Source organism: Temnothorax nylanderi, unplaced genomic scaffold, assembly GCF_030848795.1.
Source record: "Temnothorax nylanderi isolate EJ_2023f unplaced genomic scaffold, tnyl_v1.0 TNYL_tig0040_pilon, whole genome shotgun sequence".
NCBI lineage: Eukaryota > Metazoa > Arthropoda > Insecta > Hymenoptera > Formicidae > Temnothorax > Temnothorax nylanderi.
The window spans coordinates 116,299-136,522 of NW_027249102.1; the positions used below are offsets into that span (position 1 = coordinate 116,299).

The following is a 20,224-nucleotide window of genomic DNA, read 5'->3' on the forward strand; positions in this document are numbered from 1 at the left end:
TGCCCCCTGTCTCTCTTCCCTCGCACGCTGACTCGTGCGCGCTGCCTCACACGCTCGCACACGCATCATCATCGCCGTCATCGACTTTCCTCCGGACTTTCGGACCTCCTCTCCTCCGTGTCCGCCGTAGCCGGCCGATGCAAAAACGGAGACGGAGACGCCGAGACGATCCACGCCGCGCAAATCAGTAAAGCCGGTTGCCAAAAAGGTGCGTCGCGACCACGGGACTGATAATCGCGATGCGTCGCGACGCCGCGCCGCGCCGACTCTTACCGGATTAGCGCCAGGTTTTCGTGTTTCGACGCGCGCAGAATTCTTCTGCGCAATTTTATATAATTTTTTTTTTAATTTATTGATCTTGATTTTGAAAGAAATATTCAGAATACTTTCGACATGCTTATGCGTATGTTTATTATATCATCACAGATGCATTCTAACTTATTTATAATTATTAGAAAAAATTGTTTTTATGCTAATATGGGCTGTGATTGTATATTGATCCATACGAGAACTAAATCCGTTAAGTTAGAGACTGGCATGCTTTCACGATTTTTAATAGACCTTTAATAGATCTTTTAATAAATTATTGCATGTTTTTCAGATATTGTGTTTATAAATTTATGGCTTCAGAATTAAGTCTCATATTCCCAGGTGCTCCTAATATTTTTCTATTATTATTTATTGGATAACATTTTAATTATTTTAAAGGTATTTTTCTCACGCAAAAAATATTATTTTGGTAAATGTACTGGCAACATTGAAACATTGATAATTCCATATCTGCCTGTAACGTAACTAGATTTTATTTTTTAATGAATTATTATTCTTTTTCTATAGAAAATATTCCCATTCTCTCCTGAGATAATTGAAATTATTAGAAAGCTCAGTGTGTCTGTTTTAGTGTCTGTGCATACTGGATGTTTACTACTGCTATAGTAAATCCTATCCCATAAAAAAATTGTTTCCTGGACAAAAACTGGACTAGTTCATATTTTTCCATTTTATTCGTTATATGTATTGTTAGGTGTCTTTTTATTCTACAATAATAAAAAAAAACATCTTCATACAATTTTTATAACAATTTAAAAAATGGAAAAGTTGACCTTTCTCTTGTACTACAGCTAAATTACTAAATTCGATTCATATCACATAGTTATCTCGGTAGATCTAACAGATGCATGTCACTTCGTGGTTATCACGGTTATTAAACATTTATTGGATTTTAAATTATATATTTACTTATTTAAAACTTTCGATTAATCTTGAACCAACATTTACACCGCGATACGGAATTATCAATATCGATAATCTTACAAAAAGAAGGTTTTCGGAAGATGTCACATTTATTTCACTCGTTATCACCAATGTAAATAAAATCAGGCTTGCATTTTTGACGACATTATCAATCGTCCTATTAACAAAAATGGGGAATTGCTGTCGTGATGTTATTAAACAGAAATGAACGTGTGGTGTAAACGCGCCAGTTCTATACAGCTACGTTCTAAGGTATCCTCTTTTAATAATATTTAAAAATTAGCGCCGCTCTTCGGGGAATATAAAATACCGCACTCCGCTTTTAACTTCGTGGTTAACCTACATTCTACGGGTAACGAGGGCGTCTACCAATATTAAAGTTTATTCGCGTACATCTTATCGATCGTGCGTTTCGATCGACTTCACGTAACGGTGTGCATTTCTGCGGTAAGGGCGATGTACCATTTTCGAATGAACTTACCCTCGACATTTTCACATTTATCGGTACATTGTGACGGCTCTCAAATTAACGTGTTAAATATTCGTGTTAAATATTACATACGCCCGAAGCACTGTACGTGAAATCTTTACCGAGATATATTCCCGCGGAACCGATATCCACGTTCATAAAATTCGCAAAAGTTTACATAAATGAAGAATTTCCATTTTTGAGAATTTTACTTCAACGGTAAATGTGTAACGTATATCATCCATTATTTCCCTTCATGCTTTTATAAAATATATTACTTAGCTTCGATTTATCGAAGTGAGATTACTATCTAGTTAAAAAAAGAACCTGATCAACATGTTGTGTTGTGCAATTTTGTGTAATTTGCACGTAAATTTGATCCAAGTATTTATAGAATGTCTTCTTTATCGTCAAAATGCTTGATTACATTACCGTTTTCGGAATCACGTTGTAAAAATTGCCAGCTTCTGGCACAAATTAAGCGTCCTAAATCTACATTGGTTTACAATGCCGCTCGCTTGTAACGCTCGTTTGTATCGCTTGTATAATATCTATATCATTAAATCCGCAATCACTTTAACGAGAAAAGCGATCGTTCGGCATAATGCGCGTCGAATCGTTGCCAGAAATGTTCGCGCGATCGACCAATTACGCACGCCGATTACACACGCACGTCCATGTGTTTGCACGTAACGCATGGTCCTGTCATTAAGCAGCCGGCGATTACAAAACCATTACGATCCTTCGATAACGAGTGAATCGTATTATTAAATGTCTCATCCTTTCTACACGCACAAGCTTTAATTTTTTTCAAACATAAATCGTATATAGAATATAAAAAGTGAGATAAATTAAATTTTTCGAAATCCAGCAAAAATAAATGCAATTTCATAAATTAATCATATGAATAAATGAATGATACTTTTTTTATACTTTAATTATATTATTTACAATTATCATTATCGCTATAAAATTTGATTTTGCAATTTCATTGAACGGAAGAGTATTATTTCTTGCTGTGTAATGCACTTACGAGGAATTTTCAATCGCATAAAAAAAATCGTGCAAAAATGCAGTACATAATTGAAGAAATACGTATATTAGAGATTCCAATCTAGCTCGGGTGTTATTAACAGATCGAATAAGCCTGAAGGAACGTGTTCGCTCCGGAAGTTTTTTACGCGTGCCGGATTCCCTGTCGACGGACGATACGATGCGGCTGACGTAAAACGTGTGAGAGTTTACGGGTGGCGCGTAGGTGGATGCAGGTATGTAGGTACGTGAGAAGCGACGTAGGCGAAGCGTTGCATCGCCGCCACGTAATATTCAATCATGCATTTCACCCGCGCACCATACGAGCCTTCGTTTTGCAGCGAAGGCGACGATCCATCAGCAATTTCTGAGTTTATCAGGACAAGCTGATATTTATTATCTTCTCTCTTTCTGCGACAAAATTAAACACATGTACGATTCATCTAAAAATTATTAATGGAATCTATTAGAATAATGGGACGCATAAACGATATTATTGTATCAAAGAACAGAAAAATATTTTTATAACAAAATCTTTGAACATTCTTTTTTTTTAATTTATGCTTAAAATTTTAACAAGATTCAACCAGATAAGCTGTTACACTGGAATTTACAGTGGGTAAAAATTTACATAGAATGTTATCTAAAAAAAATATGTACCTATCTATAATATCTCGATATTGGACTCTGGCGAAAAAATGAAAGCTTTTGTATTTGAATACCACTTCCCTCTCTTTCTCCCTCCCCCCCTCCTCTCTCTCTCTCTCTCATTTAAATATCGCATTTCTAGACCACGACCTTCTCCCGCGAGCTCGAGACGGTTCATTGAAAATACCGGAATATCGCGTGCTTAATAAAATCCCATACGTATGCCATAGCGCTCGCTGCCAGCTATTACCGACACAACCGACGACGCTCGTACTTCGTTATTGCGCACGGGATCGCGGTACGAATGCGAAATCATTGAGGACTGTGTTCCGCGAACGCGCGCGCTCCTCGCAGAACCGAAAGTCGCATTTTCTCGAGGCTGCGACGATGCGGCGGCGGCCGCGTTGCGACACGAATGGAGTAAGAAACCATAATCCGACTCGGCATAAAAAAAAAGGGAAAAGTATTTTGAGAGGACGGAAGCGCAAAACGCGCTCCTCGCATTGCGTTTCCTCGGTCGAGCGTCTTCTCCAACTCGTCGAGCAAATTCAGAATGATCGCTCTGATTACTCCAGTTGTTCTCTCGATTGTCGGATGATACAATCGCAAATGATGATATATCTTGTAAGACATATTTCTATCATTCTATTACTTAAATTTATTATCTCAGATTTTTAAAATGTTTATATTTAAATCATATTTGCGTGTATCTTATATGTAATATATGTGTTATTTAAGTTGATAGTTATTTTCTGTTTGATGAACAGTATAACACAATAAGATTATTAAGAAAAATATTGTTGGAAAAATTGTTTATGTTTCATTCAAATACAAGGAAAGTCGTTTTCTTGTTTTTGTTTCAATCTGGCGTCGCGTCGATTCATTAGGGATCATTGAACCACGCGAAAACAACGCCAGGAGGTATCCTAAAGATAGATATTTTCCTCGGTCGAATTCAATGAGAAATAATTATCATCTTTTCGAAAAAAGGAGGAGCAATTTCTGTTAATTTAATGCCTTCGTAATGAAGTTAAACTGCACATACATGGAAAGAACGGTTTTACTGAAGTATCTAAAAATTTAGCTAGATACAGATCTGAAAGTAATTTCGTTGGATCATCAAAATAATAATGCAGAACACTTAAACTGATTGCTAAAATGTCAAAATTTTTTTCATACTTCAGCGACCTACTGTAATTATTTTGATGGTGCAACAAAATTATTTTCAGATCTGTATCTAGCTAAATTTTTATATACTTCAACAAAACCGTTCTTTTCGTAATAAGTATTCATTTACTTAACTACAATCTGATTTGTGTATGACAATAGAACGAACAGTTCTTCGATGCGGTAATTCACCTGCGCGCACATGCTCACGTAATATGTATTCAAATATCCCGATTGTGCTCAATATATTAAGTGCACGTGGGCCGCAAGCACGTCGCAAGCGGGCGTGCTTTCTAAATTTCACCGCGCGCTATTCGCGCCTTGATTGTCCGTATTACATATTGTGCAAACGAAAGCGAATGCAAACTTTAAAGTTGCATAAAAAGAAAAAACAAAAAATTTTTGTTTTGTCATTTGTTAAAATAATTGCAGAATTTGGTAAAGAATGCCACTTTATGACCATAAAGTCTCGAGACTCGAGACACCTCGTATGCGTAAACTTCTCGAAGGTTCTTTAAATCGACAGAATTTTGTGCAACCAGAATAAATTTATTGTATGTAAAAATAACAGAAAGTTATATCCTTTCGCTCGGATAAACCTGAAGATGCGGCGACATGTAAGAAGATTACATTCAAAGTCCTTGACACATATAGAAAGAATCGTTATAGAAGGGTAGAGCGCAAAAAGGCTTTTCACACACCGCGTTCGGCGGTCCAATCGAAGTCGGGGAACAGTTCTCCATAAAGTCTCGCGACAGACAGCGGGCCTTGGAGAACTCCGCGGTGCAGAACGCGAAGAGGGGCGCAGAATCCGGCGTGAAACGACGAGAAAATCTACGGGCTTATTACGTAACTTTGGGCATTACAGTTTATATATTGGAACGCCAATGCTTATAGTCATTGTACTTTTTATACGTGTATGAAAAAAATACTTTGTCACTTTTAATTTTATTTTAATTAAAGATACAAGATTAGTAAATCCCATCGATAAATTTCACACAGGGCTGAAAAATCGTAGCTATTGATGTTATATCATATTTAAAACAATATTACACATACATTTTAATTTTATTCCTAATCGTAAAAAAAAAAAGCTAAAACAATCGTCTCAAAATTTGTTTGGATAATTCGTGTGAAAAATAAAATAAAAATTTACATAAAAAATTAAATAGAAAACTAATTTAAACAATGTATTTATTTAACAAATACTTGCCAAATCAATCATATTGTGTATAAAGTATTGCATATTGATACTATCATATTATATATTGTGATAACGATAAATATAACATTCGAAATTCAAATATTTGCCGAATTAAAGCATTTTCTGAAATCGGCTTAATTTATTTAACACTATAAACCACACTGTAAAACAGTTCTATTTATATATAAACGTAATTTTATGCACAAACATATTTTCGTGCTGTTACCCTTTCTAAAATCGGAATACAAAGTAGTTGCAAGCGGCCGACGTAGCAATACATTAGTATCTCAACGACAGGTGATGGAATTTGATAAACAGCGGGTGTCACGTTATTATACAACGACACATGATTGACTATGTAACGTAGAAGTTGGCGCCGCTAATAAATATCAACATTTTTTGTCACAGACTCCATGGAGTCTATATACCGCGCTTTCCCCGTATACCGAAAGGGTTAACGTGTTACAGGGGGGAGAAAAAAAAGGCAGCCGGCGAAGGAGAAGATCGCGCGACACGAAGCGCGCAAAAGAGCGAGCACGCATAACACCGCTGTCCACGCGGCGAGTGCGCCGTGTGTGCCGCCAGCCGCCAGTAGTGACGGCGATGTGGGTCAGCCGTGGGGCGACCGCGAGGGGACCCCGAGGGTCGCCGAGGATCGACGGGAACGGCCGAGCGGCAATCACGTTGCGCGCATCTGGGTCAGCGGCGTAACGGCGCATGCGCGATGCGGACTCCCGGTCGTTCACCGTTGACCAAGTTACTAACCTTCCGACACCCGGTCGCCGCTCGGTTCTCCTCGTATTGACCGCCGGAAAAACGTTGACTTTTCTCGCGCGCGCGGGGCGGGTGGGAGGGGGGAGGGGGCGCACCGCGCGCTCCTTGGTCCGTTGACGCGACCCGGTGTCCCCCGTTCCCCCTGCTCTCTTCTCCTACCCCGTCTCCGACTTGCCCACCCCGTTGCAACACTTTTCCGCACTTATATCCGGCAATCGTCAGGTATCGATTTCGCGACCGGTTTTCCCTTTCGTCGTCGGTAAATGCCGTGTCCGATGCTCTATAAAAACATTTCCCATCCCTCCCTGACGCGTAGCTCGTACCCAGATGACACAAATGTCCAAAATCGGGACATAAGACATCTTAAGTACGTCTTATGTACCGATTTTGGACATTGTGTTACCTGGGTAATGATACGGTAAAAAAAAAAATGCAATGGAAACATTGCCGATGCAAAGAGGTCGGTGTTGCGCCGATGCTCTCTTCGCCATTCCTCGCGCGAATTCGAAATGAGTTCGATGATTGATTCACGATTGCGAAGGCGCGTGTCATTGTTCTGATCTGCAATCGAAGTGAGATTTCATCGACATTGAATCGTTACGGCTCGATACCCGCCAATGATTCCGCCGCGTGATTCGTACCGTCTTTCTTCGTCGTTTGTAATGACGATGAAGAGTACAACAACGCAACAACGGCACAAAACACGTATTGTGTACGATAAAACCCAATCGTCATTGACGTGAGATACATCACTTAAAGTGACTTATATCTCTTTTTTACGTAAATTTATCATTCCTAATGAATTACACATCTGAATCCATCGAAGCCTGAACTTTCGAGACGGTTTTTTATCGTTTCTTTATTTAAATCTCAGGATTAAAACGTCTTCGCGTGAAAGAGACTGTCGTTTGGGCAGACAATGTTTCATTATCAATAGACTTTAGTTACTTAATTAATATGATTCAGAATGTTTATATAATTTTTGACAGATAATAAAGACGAAGGCGACTCTTTTATCACTGTGATGGGAGGGGGACTTTATACAAGCAACGTAATGGGCGACAAAAAAGAATCCTCCGTATAAACAATTTATTTGAATAATATTTATTCACCCCAAAAAAAGTCTTCCTAAAAAGATATTTCTTTTTTATATTAACAATATTTTCATAAATAATACAGAAGACTACAAAAAATGTTGAAATAATTTTATTTGAAAATATATAACATTCTTGCAACCAGTTTTATCGGAGATCTTCAGACTTCGAAATTGCAATTTTATCCTGCAGAAATCGACTGAATCGAAGTTGTCATTATATTTTGCTCGATGAAGCTTGAATTTTATATACCTATTACTTGACGAGTGCGGCTATCGCAATATCACGATGAGAGTGCGCAGGAATAAAGAACAATAGGTGCAAGGCTGTGTCGGCGATCTTATGAAATATGTCTTCCTCGTTACACGAAGTGGATAATAGAAGACTATATCGCGCCGATATACCGCCGTCGTCGAAGCAACCGTCGTCGTCTAAAACTGCGAGCCGAGTTGTCAATGGGCGACGTAAACGATACTATAATATAGTGAACTCGACGTATTGGATTCGTGTGATTTGTTCCGCCTTTTTTCCGTTTCTTCTCTTTTGGTTTGTGTGTTTCTTGTTAGTATCGGGCTCTTTCTGCCCGATCTCTCTTTGTAAATTATCTATAACTTACGTACACTTCTTATTATACAAGGCAATCCAAATTTATCGTTCTATTTACAGTTCTGCTGTGTGATGTCTTTATTTTGTCTTATTAGACCATTTTTCTAAGTATCGGTTTTAGTTAACTTCTCCTAAAAATCCTTTTTTTAAACAAAATAATGATCATCTCGTGACATGTCATTTAAATGACCGTGTCATCTCACATGGAAGATTTCAAATGTCCTTCGCATCTGTAATAACGTCCTCGCATCTAATCCAATAAACGGAATGCGGGATTTATGTGAACAAAGGTTTACATAACAGACAATCCACGAGGAAGGTCTCTGTCGCGTTAGAGCCGCTTCGACGAACGAGCGGCCGATATATAATCCAAGTCCTAGCACGCGAGAGCGAAATGCCAAAAAGTAAAGGTCGACGTTCCGCGGCTGATGGCACGATCTAGCGCAGCCATCTCGTTGCCGAGCTTCGAGATGCGATCGCCCGCGATAATCTTATTCATACTTTCATCGACAATCCTTAAAAACTCTATCGGGCAACGATGCTTCGCTGTGCAAGAACAATTGTCATTATTTCGCCATTTTGGAGTCGGAGAAAAAAGCTGAAGATTATAGGCAGATAATATTAAAAAAAAAAAAACAATATACGATTCAGAAATCTTTACTAACTCTTTCACTTTCAAGGATTTCTTATTTCGAACTTAAGGTGTAACCTCTATCGCCGATATATTTTACAGATAGATTGATCACGCAGATTATAGGCAGATACTATTAAAAAAAAAAAAAAAAAAAAACATACGATCCAGAAACCTTTACTAACTCTTTCACTTTCAAGGATTTTTTATTTCAAACTTAAAGTTATCCTTTATCGCAGATATATTTGACATCAGACAGATTGATCGCGCAGGGAACCAGGAAGCCGAGCGCGCGCGAAAATAAACGTGCAACGTGCGCGTCTCGGGATCGACGCGTTCATAAGCGCGGCCGCGCTGTTTAGAAGCGCGTTCGTTATATGCTACACGAAGGCGCAGCTATTCGCGTCCCGGCCCGGCCCAAATCCGAAAATCGTTTCGGATGCCGGACGATCTTGGCAGCGGTCGTCCGTCGATCGGCCCGCGGCTCTGGCCCGCTCTGTACCTGCGTGGCCATCGGTGTGTCGCAAGTATTACCACATCTGGGGTCCTCTCTTAAGGAAACTGTAACGGTCATTCTTGTCCGCGGCCGGAGCGAGACCCCTTCGAGAGAGCGCGCGCGCGCAAGAGAGAGAGCAGTTATGTTGTTCTGTGTGTAAGGCCCGCCCGCCGCCGCCGCGCCGCGCCGCGCGCCGGTTCGTCCCTTACCGGTTGCATCTCCGCAAAGTGGCGCATAGTCGAGAGAGAGTTGCATAACTCTTTGGAAAAACCGGTCAGTTTGTGCTGGCCGTTGACGAGCTTCTGGCCGGAACTTCTAAAATAGCATTAACTTTTTGTATTTTAACTCTTCATGTGTAACTGCGAGGTTTCCCGTAATACGGCACAGTTACCCAAACTCAAGTTTCTGAGTTTGAAGAAACATTTTTATTAGAAAAAATTCATGTTGATAATGCTTTATTAATATCAAGAAGATGCGAAAAGTATCGATCTTTAATGAAAGATATTTGGCTTTTATCTTATTGTAATGATTCACAGTGTTGAAGAAACGAAAATGTACAATTTAATGGTGATCTCTAAAATTAGCTAGGAGTTAGCCATCAATTATTATGAAAGTTTATTCTGACAAAGATATTTTGTAAACTATTAGAGAGTATCAGGAATATAACAGTTGTCAGTGGATTTAAAATTGACCTCATTACAGTAATTACTTTTGATGTTTAACACCTTTCGACTTTTAACAGTTTCATCAGCGACCGAATTATTTATCATAAGTATTTTTGAAAGTATCAAAAATAAGATGATTATTGTGTTAAAAATTTATAACCGCGACCTCGTTTTAATAATCACACTTCTACTTACAAATTAAATTATGATAATTAAGTTAATACTTAAATACTCTTGTTTGATAAATATGCATATGTAATTTCATGGATATCATTTAATTTTACATCTACCACGTTGCTATTTAAAACAATAAATCTTGAAATTACAAATGTATAATAAATTATTTGACGGCAAAGTTTTTATTTGGCTTCTGAATTTCAAAAGCATGTCACAAAATATAAAATTTTGATTTGATTGTAATAATCCATTTATAGTATTCATTGTTATGAATTATTACAACATTTCTGTAGATGTTATTTAGACATACATAAGCTTGGAAAAGTTATTTTTCTATAGATAAATCCCGATATATAAAAATTTACATTGAGCAAAAATGTTGTTTTCAACAGGATTAACAGATCTCTCTTGCGAAAGCTGCTTTCTATCGCGAATATTACCTGGCTATTTATAGCAGCAGATTTTGATCGTCTCTTTTGAAACGAAACCTTTGAAACGTTTCGACGAATTTTTTATAGAATGTAATATGAAATACGCGAACACGCGAATAAACATAATATTTGACAGAATGCGAAAATAGGTCATAGCAAAATCAATAGCAATTATAATAAAGAATTATATAAAGTCATATAGTCAGAGAATTTAATAAAAATTAATAGTAAGCAACAAAACATATCGGTATAAAATAGAATCTTCAAAAATGATTAATATAAAACAAAATACTACTTATTTTTATAAATCTAAATTAAATTCCTCACATTAATAATGTTATCGCGAGACTTGAAGTGTTTGAAGTTTAGTACCAAAAAGTAATATGTACCAAGTTGTGTGCACAAATGTACCCTTTCATGATTTAATCTTAAAACTCGAGTATCGCTTTTACATGACTTAAAAACGATTGTCGTGCTTGACTTCTCGCGCTGTAGTGCGATATCCAATTCCTAGAGTGCATTCATGGAGCCAGTGCACGGTCGTAGCAAGCGTGAATCTCGACCCGAATGTGGGTCAGAGCGCAAAGCAATCGGTACGAAGGTAAGTCATAGCACACGACAGAGAAAATGTAGTTATTTATGACACATGATGGTCCCCTAAGAATATATGTATAATATTTCAATTTGATATAAAATTCACACGAGCATTGTTGACTTAATAACACAAAAGTGCGTCGTATTTTCCGATAGTTCCGATATAACAGCAGATAAAAATATATATATAGGCAGAGATAATAGCGCAGAATATTAGAAAAAACATTGATAAGGAAATGAAACGAAAATGAAAAGAGAAACAATAAAATATAATAATTAAGAAAATTTGTTCTAGTTTCTCTAAGAAAAATCTGAAATTATAGGCAATAATATAACTTCTACATTAATGATAAATAAAATAATATTTTATAATTACAATTACTGTTATTTATAATCTTGAATTAAAGATAAATCCAAAGTGGACATGACATAAATTAAAAAAAACTAACTTAATATAAGAAAGGCATAACAAGGAATATATTAAAAAAAAACTATATTCTGTAATATTATATGTTTATCAATTCTTTTTCATCGCATTGTGAATTGAACGCGTAAAGTTCAATGCGGAGAAGCAGAACGATTATATTCTCATCACACGGTATACGTAGCTCGAGACAGAAAAATAGTATTATCACCTGGACAACGAGTTTGCATCTATATCACAACTTTATCGATAAACATTCGAAATTGATATCTATTCGGGAGAAAATGCTCTTTTTCTAATTGGATGAGATATAAATGATATTAATCCACTCGTGTTACTATCGCGTTACGGTAATCGTTTTGTAATATCGATATCGTATTCCATGATTAATATTGATGTAAATGTTGCGACGCGCTCTGATAATTCCGAGATATTACATTTTTTAATCGATATTTGCTTATTTTTAGCAGCTACTATTAAAACTTCCATTTATGTGCAACGATTTCATATGAAGTTTGCATTGCTCTTGAAAAAACAACTTCAATAAATTTATTATCGTAACTCCAATATACTATCGTAATCAAATTTTCTCTCATTGATAATCCTATATTGCTAATTAAGTCTTGTTAATAGCCAAGAGAGATTAGATAAAATAATTAAAATCTGAATTAATACATACACAAGTATTTAGAGTCTTTAAATTTTATTTCAGTTGTAAAGACAAGGAACAAGGATTTCTTAAAATTAGATTTAACTGATTATTTAATTAGTATTTTTCATATAATACCGAGAGGGAGATAACGAGAAAAAGAGAGAAAGAACAATTTGACGTTTAATTTGGAAACAGTTATATCTATCTTCATTTATCATTATATTTTGCTATTATATCGGAAAGGAAAATGTCACGTCCTACTTCGACCCATAAAATCAAATTAATATAATATCTTTTGTAATCAAATTAATATGATGCAATTTATATAGACTGTATTATCCACTTAAAATACGTAATATTTTTCTTAAAAAAAAAAGCTAAAATTACATTTCGGTGTGCGACGTACATTTCTGTGCAATTTCACATTTCTACATTCTCTTGAGCTTAACGTTCTCTTCATCGGTGAAATGGGTTAACAAGAGTAACCGTTTAGTCATCACGATCTGCGTCGTCAAAATCTCGGCGTATCGCCTACGATCGTTCGCCAAACAATGCGCGTCGCTCGTGCGACGGATAATAGACCGAGAGAGTCGTTGAACCTCGCGAGCGAGCTTTCCGAGATGACGCGCGACACACGCGCGAGCCGAGCGTATTGCTATACCGCGGTTACAGCATTACGGAGCGGAGCGGACTTGGCACGAATTACGCGACTTCGACGTTTATTATGCCGCTCGGAAACGCCTGTCTTAAAGTTCGTCGTCTCTCGGGGACCGGTCAGAAGTGACGTCAGCCTGAGCGTCGCGTGAATGCGTGCGAACGAGCAAGCAAGCGAGCGGCAACGTTAACCCTTTGCACTCAGGCGTATCTGCATTACGTTCGAGTCGTTACGCAGCCCAGTCGGAAAAATATTTATATCTTTGCCAGATATATGACTCAACGCTTGTGTAAATTGAGCGTGTAGGAACGAACGAAATTATTAATTGTATTAACTATTTCGATAATTAATCATATGCGATTTATTGAAGAAAGTTCAATATACAATTGTAGAATGATAGTGTCAGTTTTCTTTTCAATGTGATAAAAGATTATAATTGAATTATTCACCTTATATGCATTCATAATAATAGCGATCTCTTTCGATGGTACTCAGAATTTATAATGTTAGCAGATTTATGTTAAAATGTAATGATAATAAGAAATCAATACTGTTAACGGTCTACGTTATCTATATAGGATTAATAATATCAAAATATTTACATCAAAAATTTATAATATCAAAAATTCACGATACTCTAAAAACATATTTAAATTAATTCAAACAGAGAGAGAGAGCGAGAGAGAGAGAGAAATTAGTCCAAATTAATCTATACCAAGATTTTATGATACCATGCATGAATACGCGTATGTTTATATGGTATCAAAATATTCCGGTTTTACTTGATGAACACCAAACAACAAGTGTGCAACGAGAGACCCATGTCTCGCCCGTTTATTAAACAAGCAGCAAGTAAACACGCGGATCAGTATAATATGCGCACTTGCGCGCGCGCGTTATTCGTTATCAAAAATCGGCTTATCTGCTCTATCCGCGGTATCGCTAATCTCGCACGCTGAATTCCACGGCGGAAAAGGCAGACTGACGACAATAACCGACGACGACGACGACAACGACAACGACGACTTGCAACCGCGGACTCGCGTGCATGCATATATCGTCGTCGCGCACGAATATTTATTTGCGAAACGTATTTATAGAGTATTACGCGGCGCAGGTTGGCAACCTCGTGCACGGTTATGCAATAAATGAGCGAAGGAGCGAAAGGGACACGGCGAGGGCGAGGGGGATAGCGGAGGAAATCGCTCGGAGTGAGCGGTGAGTGCGAGAAGGGAGGGGCAGGGAGGCGAGCGAGGACAATGAGGAACGACGTAGGGGGGGAGGGAGACCACGGTGAGGGATTGAAGAGAGAAGGAAGGAGTAAAATGGCGTGGAAAGAACGGCGCGCGCGCGCGCGCGGTGGGGAGACGGATAAAACTGGCGCGTGTTCAGGAAAGAATAGAAAGAGAGAGAGAGAAAAAATCAGAAAATATGAGGGAAAAATGGAAGAGGGGGGGGGGTGCATACAAGGACGGAGCATCGTATAAAAAAGGGTGGGACGACTTGTGAGATGTGAACGTAAGCGGAAAGGGACGAAGGGATGAGATCAGATAATGATGTCAACAGGGAAAGCGCGTATAATATATAGGAGAGGAATTTCTCGAGATAAAATCGATGAGATTTTATCTTTCCTTACGTCTACTGTTTTACAGCAGTGCGAAAACGGCGGTGAAGAAAATCAGCTGATGAGATGAAGCTAAACACTTAAAAAAAAATTAAATCTCTGATATTTGTTATTTGTTTAAATGTACGAGTTAGTTGATTTGATAGTTAATAAATTATTAATCAGTTACATGTACAATGTTTAATAATGTTTTCTTCACGAAAGTTTTATTAAACCTGTCATGTTTTTCAATTTGCTAGATTCCGATAAGTAAACTTCAAACTGAAACTATATTAAAATGAAATTTGCTTTGTTTTGTTTTATCAAATTTAAATGTAACAACCCAGACAGCACGTATAAAAAATCGGGACATAAAACGTCTTAAAAACATCTTTAAGAACATGACGTTTAAAAGATGTCTTATGTCCCGAGATTTTGGACATGGTGCTGTCTGGGAAAGATCGTCGAATTTTGAAATTAATAATTCTTGGTTAACAATTTAATTGTCAAAAAATTCTACATTTATATTATCATCTCAGTTGTCAAGAAAAAGTTAGTACTTTAAACTGTTGTCTTTCTGTCTGTCATTTTCATTAGCAAATTCCCATGTATGTCTGCTTTAATAAACGAAAATCAAGAGCTCCATCCCCGCCACCGAATCCCCAAATTACGCGAGCCGCGCTTCCTATGTAGGAAACACGATACGCGCATGCATTTAGGTAGCACGCCAGTGACCTTAACGAGGCGCACTAATAAAGCAAACGCGTCGCACGAGTCGAGATCGGAAAGCGCGCGCTACGCGCTCGTGATCCGGCCGGCGCGGCACTCGGCCGTTCCCGGCGACGATCGGCCGTCGCCGGCGGCGTTCGCCGACGCTCGCGAGTCTCCGTTGAACCGCGCGGGGGCGGTGGGGGCCGCGGCGCTGACGGGGCGGGAAGAGGGGCGGAGGGAGCAAAGGGTGAGGCACTCGGCCATCATCAGCGGAGGCGCGCAGTTCAGTGACCCGCCGCATCGTCGCGCGATGAAGGGGGGGCGCGGGGAGTTCTGACATATTGTGAGATGCCAGCCCGCTAACGCCGGTCCTCGAAAAACACCTCGTTCTCTCTCTCTCTGTCGCTATCCCCCTTTCTCTCCTTCCTTTGATTCTCGTTCCGTCTCCGTTCGCCCCCCCCCTTTCCCCCGCACTGACATTTTCTCCGTCTTTCTCTCATTTGTGAGACGCGCGCGCGGGCGTTACACGCGCACTCTCTCTCTCCTTCCTCCTCCGACACATTGCCGCCGCCACCGCCGCCGCCGTCGCCGCCTCGGCTCGTCAAAACCCCCAAAATATTCGTACCGCCAGTCGTAGACTTTCCGCGAGTTTTTCCGGCCGCGCGCGCGCGCGAGAGAGAGAGAGAGAGAGAGAGAGAGAGAGAGAGAGAGAGAGAGCAATGAGGTCGGTGTTCTCCCCGCGCGAGAGAGAGAAGAGTGAGAAGGAAAGACGAGGAGAGAGAGAGAACGCAGTCGCGTCGCGTGTACGCTCGTTCTCCGCTCGCTACGATCATACACGCTCCGGATGCCCCCCGAAATTCTCGATTGACCGAAGAAATCCGAGGAGTGTGGCCCGCGAGTGTTTCCCACGCCGACCGTGCACCGACACGTAGTATTAACACGCGGACATTTTCTCGCTTTCCTCCTCGCCTCTCTCCCCCTTTTCCTCCCGGCTCCGTTCGCTCCGTTTCTTTATTCATCCTCGCACCAGTTTCTCCGTGAGATTTCCTCGTCGTCCCGTCGTCATCTGGAGACGCGCGGGCATCTCGAACGGAAGTCCGTCGCGTTCGTCCGAGTGAATCGGTCTTATCGACGAGGAATCTCGATTTCGCCAGAGCGTTCCCATGCTCGTCTTTTCTCACTCGCCGATCGTCGTCGACGTCTTCCGCTCCGTCGCGCGAAAATCGTCTCGCGGATTAATTCGCGCGAGTGTACGTGTGAAACGTGTGCGACGAGAACGCGGAGTGCGATCGAGTTGCGCGGCTGGATCGGCTCCAGGTGGAAAATCGCGAGGAAGAGCGCGTGTGTCGCGCGTACACGCGCGTGATCTCCGATACTTTTCTGTCGCGCGCTTGCGCGCGGCTCTCGCGATTTACACGTACTATTCGTGTCGCGCGGCGTACACGGTGGACAAGTCGCACGTCCGTGTGGAGATCCTAAGATCCCGAAGAAAATAAGATTACACTGCGCGAATGGGAAGTTCATGTTTAACATAATTTATGAATTTCATAATGGAACGTGAAGCTATTTGCACTTCATATTTCGTCGATCAATGTGGAGTAACATGCACAAATTCTTATTTCTGAGTCTCCTAATACGGATTTCATTTTCGAGCTCTTTTTCGTTTGCCCTCTCTTTATATTAATTATCGAGCTTCGCAATTTTACGTAGTGATTTGGAAAAATTTTAGGAGTAACTTTTATACAATGATTGTGATTGTTCAGAATTTTACTTAAAAAATATTCCATTCTATTTGCCGAAACATTTCCTCGTTCCAGTAAAGTTATATTGCAACAATTTCCGCGGAAGGGATATATATAACTTACAGGAAGACTTTATTTATGCGAGTCGCTGTTTATACGTCTTTTCATAAACTTGATTTAATGATAAAGCTTATTATGAGCAAACGAAGCAATTGTTATAATGAGGAAAATTAAAATAGACTACCGATAGATAATGGCAACAATATACTAATTTATATATATAAAAGTTTTTATTGCTTTGCGAGACATGACATTGTGTTAAATATTGACAGTAACAACCTGTATATGAAATTGGATAAAAAGAAGAGGCGATGCCACGCGTTATACAAAACTTTGTCGTAATGAATGTACAATTGTAATCTAAAAAAAGAAACCGGAATAAAATCGCTGCGATGTAAGAAAAATCGAATAAAAATTCGCTTTACGATACAAACAAGACTTCTGGTACAAAATTATAGAATAAATAGAAGAAAGCTTTTTCTGAGGCGTTAGCTACCTTGGTCGTTGTAGAAAAGGAGATTAACGAAGCAAACCAAAGATAATGAAGATAATAATAATTAAAGACAATAATTAAAAAACAATATAAAAAGTTCTCGAAAAATCGCGAAATACTCTATAACAAATATAAAACTTTAATTATATTTTATTTTATTAGATTTAATAAATATTAAAGTTAATGTCTCATACAAGCACCCGTTATTCCAGTTCTACTGTGCAGCCAGTGATTTATTATGTATCAATAACTAAGAACTGCATCATAAATTGCAACGACACGACACGTCGGTCGCGGCGTGGCATAAAGAGGAAAACGACTCGCTTCGATTTCGGGAGTTCCGGGTATAGAGCGCCTGTCCGCCGTTGCCGATGCACGCTGCGCTCTCCGCATGACGCACGTCGAAGATGCGAGCGTGCCGGGTGACTGTACTCTGGGTTCATCGTTCTCGGTTATGTAATGTTCGGTGCCGCGTATGTATGGTGCAAGCGCCTCGACGGTTCTGCTCGTGGCGCTAGAGTTGCCGGACGGGAGAAGCGCACTCGGGCGATATATATCCAGACGGGAGACCGGCGGCCGGCGGCCGCCGGCCGCGCCGCGCCGCGCACCGAATCCTCGTTTCCGTGCACGCACACGCGCACGTGCGAATAATCACGTCCTCCCTGCCCACCCCGCCCACCCTTTTTCGCGACACGAGAGGCAGCGTTCGCGTTCGCGTCGGAACTTTTTTCCGGCCGCTAAGGCCCACCGCTTGGGATGATGGCCCGAATTTCTCGACAACCTTTCGAATCTCGGAAATTACTAATTCAATTTATCGGGAAATTGGAAAGATAACTGTGTAATTACGAGTGAAGAGCGAACTCGCTTTTAGATTTCTCTGTTTTAATGCGTGAGTGACAGCATATGCCTTCTAATACAAGCTAACAAGATCTACCAGTCTATAATTCTTTAATAAATTAAGAGTAAAAGCTAACGAAAATTACAATTTTTAATTTTAATTACTGTACTAACGATAAATTTAAAATAAGATAGTTCCCAGCCTGTGAATGTAATACAGATATATGTCGAGTCGCGCGGTTCACCAGTGTTTACTAGAAATCGAATTAAATTGTGATAGCACAGTGTACGTTTGAATGCCATTATCTTCAGTCAGCGTCGATAAGAGAACGAAGAATTTGATTCAAACCCTAGCAGATAAAGAAAACGATAGATTTTGAGACTCATAAATTTGTTTAAAAACTAGATATATTTAACCAAATAGAATTTAGTGAAGTATTCCTTAAATTCTTTCAATGTAGATATCATCAAATTACTTCTTTCATAATGATGTTTTTATGTTTAAAAAAAATGTAGAAAAAAAAACAATTTAGGTAATTTAGCAATAAATACAATTCAGTATCAAACATGTAATAAAAATTAATTTAATCTTCAAAATTTTACGTCGCTCTGTTTAATTCCAACTTTCTAAATACTATTACTTAATTAAGGGACACAAGCACATTCAACGAAAGCATTTCGGGAATGACTACGTACTTTTGTACGATACTCCACACAAAGCATATCGTGAAAATAAATGGTGTGCATTCAAGACAAAGACTAATTAAAGACTAATTAAGGACGTCCGATTTCACGGACAATTTTGATCGTAATCACGCGCGTGGATCTTCGGGATCGTGTGCCGGTATTGTTCCCCGCGCTAGACCGTAAATGAAACCGGTAAGAAAGATCCGTAAATGGAGGGAAGTCTGTCAGGATTTGGCGGGCCTACATGGGGTGCGGACAGTACGAGTCCTCAGCCGACGGAAAGATCGAGATCGAGGGAGAGATCCGCGCAGCCTCCCTCCGGCGCTGGCAGCGCGATCCTCGACGATCGCAGACTGCAGGCTAATTCGATACGAGGTAGAGCTATTAAAGTACCGAAACTAGGAGATATCCACTCGGATTGTAAATAGATCAAAATTTTTAATATAATTTCTATTATATATAACTTAACTCGATTAATATTAGCGATATAATGTCTGGTGTAAGGAATAAAATTATTATACGTGACACAGAATATTATATATTTGTCATATAATTATATCAATTTTATATATAACTAGACACCACAGACGCGCGCTTCGCGCGCGCTATTGCTTTAACATTATGCTATTACTATTACACTATTAACTCCTTGATATATACACACAACTGTCAAAATATACGATGACAACTGCAAATGAAGTAAGCGCAGCGAGAGAACCAATCGGCATCGCGGAAAAGCGACAATAAACTTCGATAGATTCGAGTATCGACTTTACATGCCTTTTTTAGATAGGATTCTAGAACGTACTTAATTTAAGAAATTCTGTTATATTATTTACAAATTTATTTTTTATTTTAAAACGCAGAAGTGCTTTATAATACATTCTTAATGAAGGAGTCATAATATGTGTATATTAAATAGAGAATTACATTTCGTATAGTAATTTAATGGAAATATTCAAAGCGAAGAAATTTGAGACGCATTGTAATAAAGAAGACAGACAGAAGGAAATAACTTGTCCGTTAGTGCACATCAAGGTTTACATGTGTACGAATGAGCCCTGAAGCCTCAATAAAGTACTGGAAATAAAAGTAAAAGGGGGTTATAAAGCGAGGGA

The 20,224-nt window shown here is 39.2% G+C and overlaps 1 protein-coding gene across 9 annotated transcripts in view; it reads left to right on the forward strand.

Moving 5' to 3' along the window:
* Hr3 (Hormone receptor 3) overlaps nt 1-20,224 on the forward strand; it is an 86,643-nt gene that overhangs the window by 39,875 nt on the left and 26,544 nt on the right. The window lies entirely within an intron of this gene.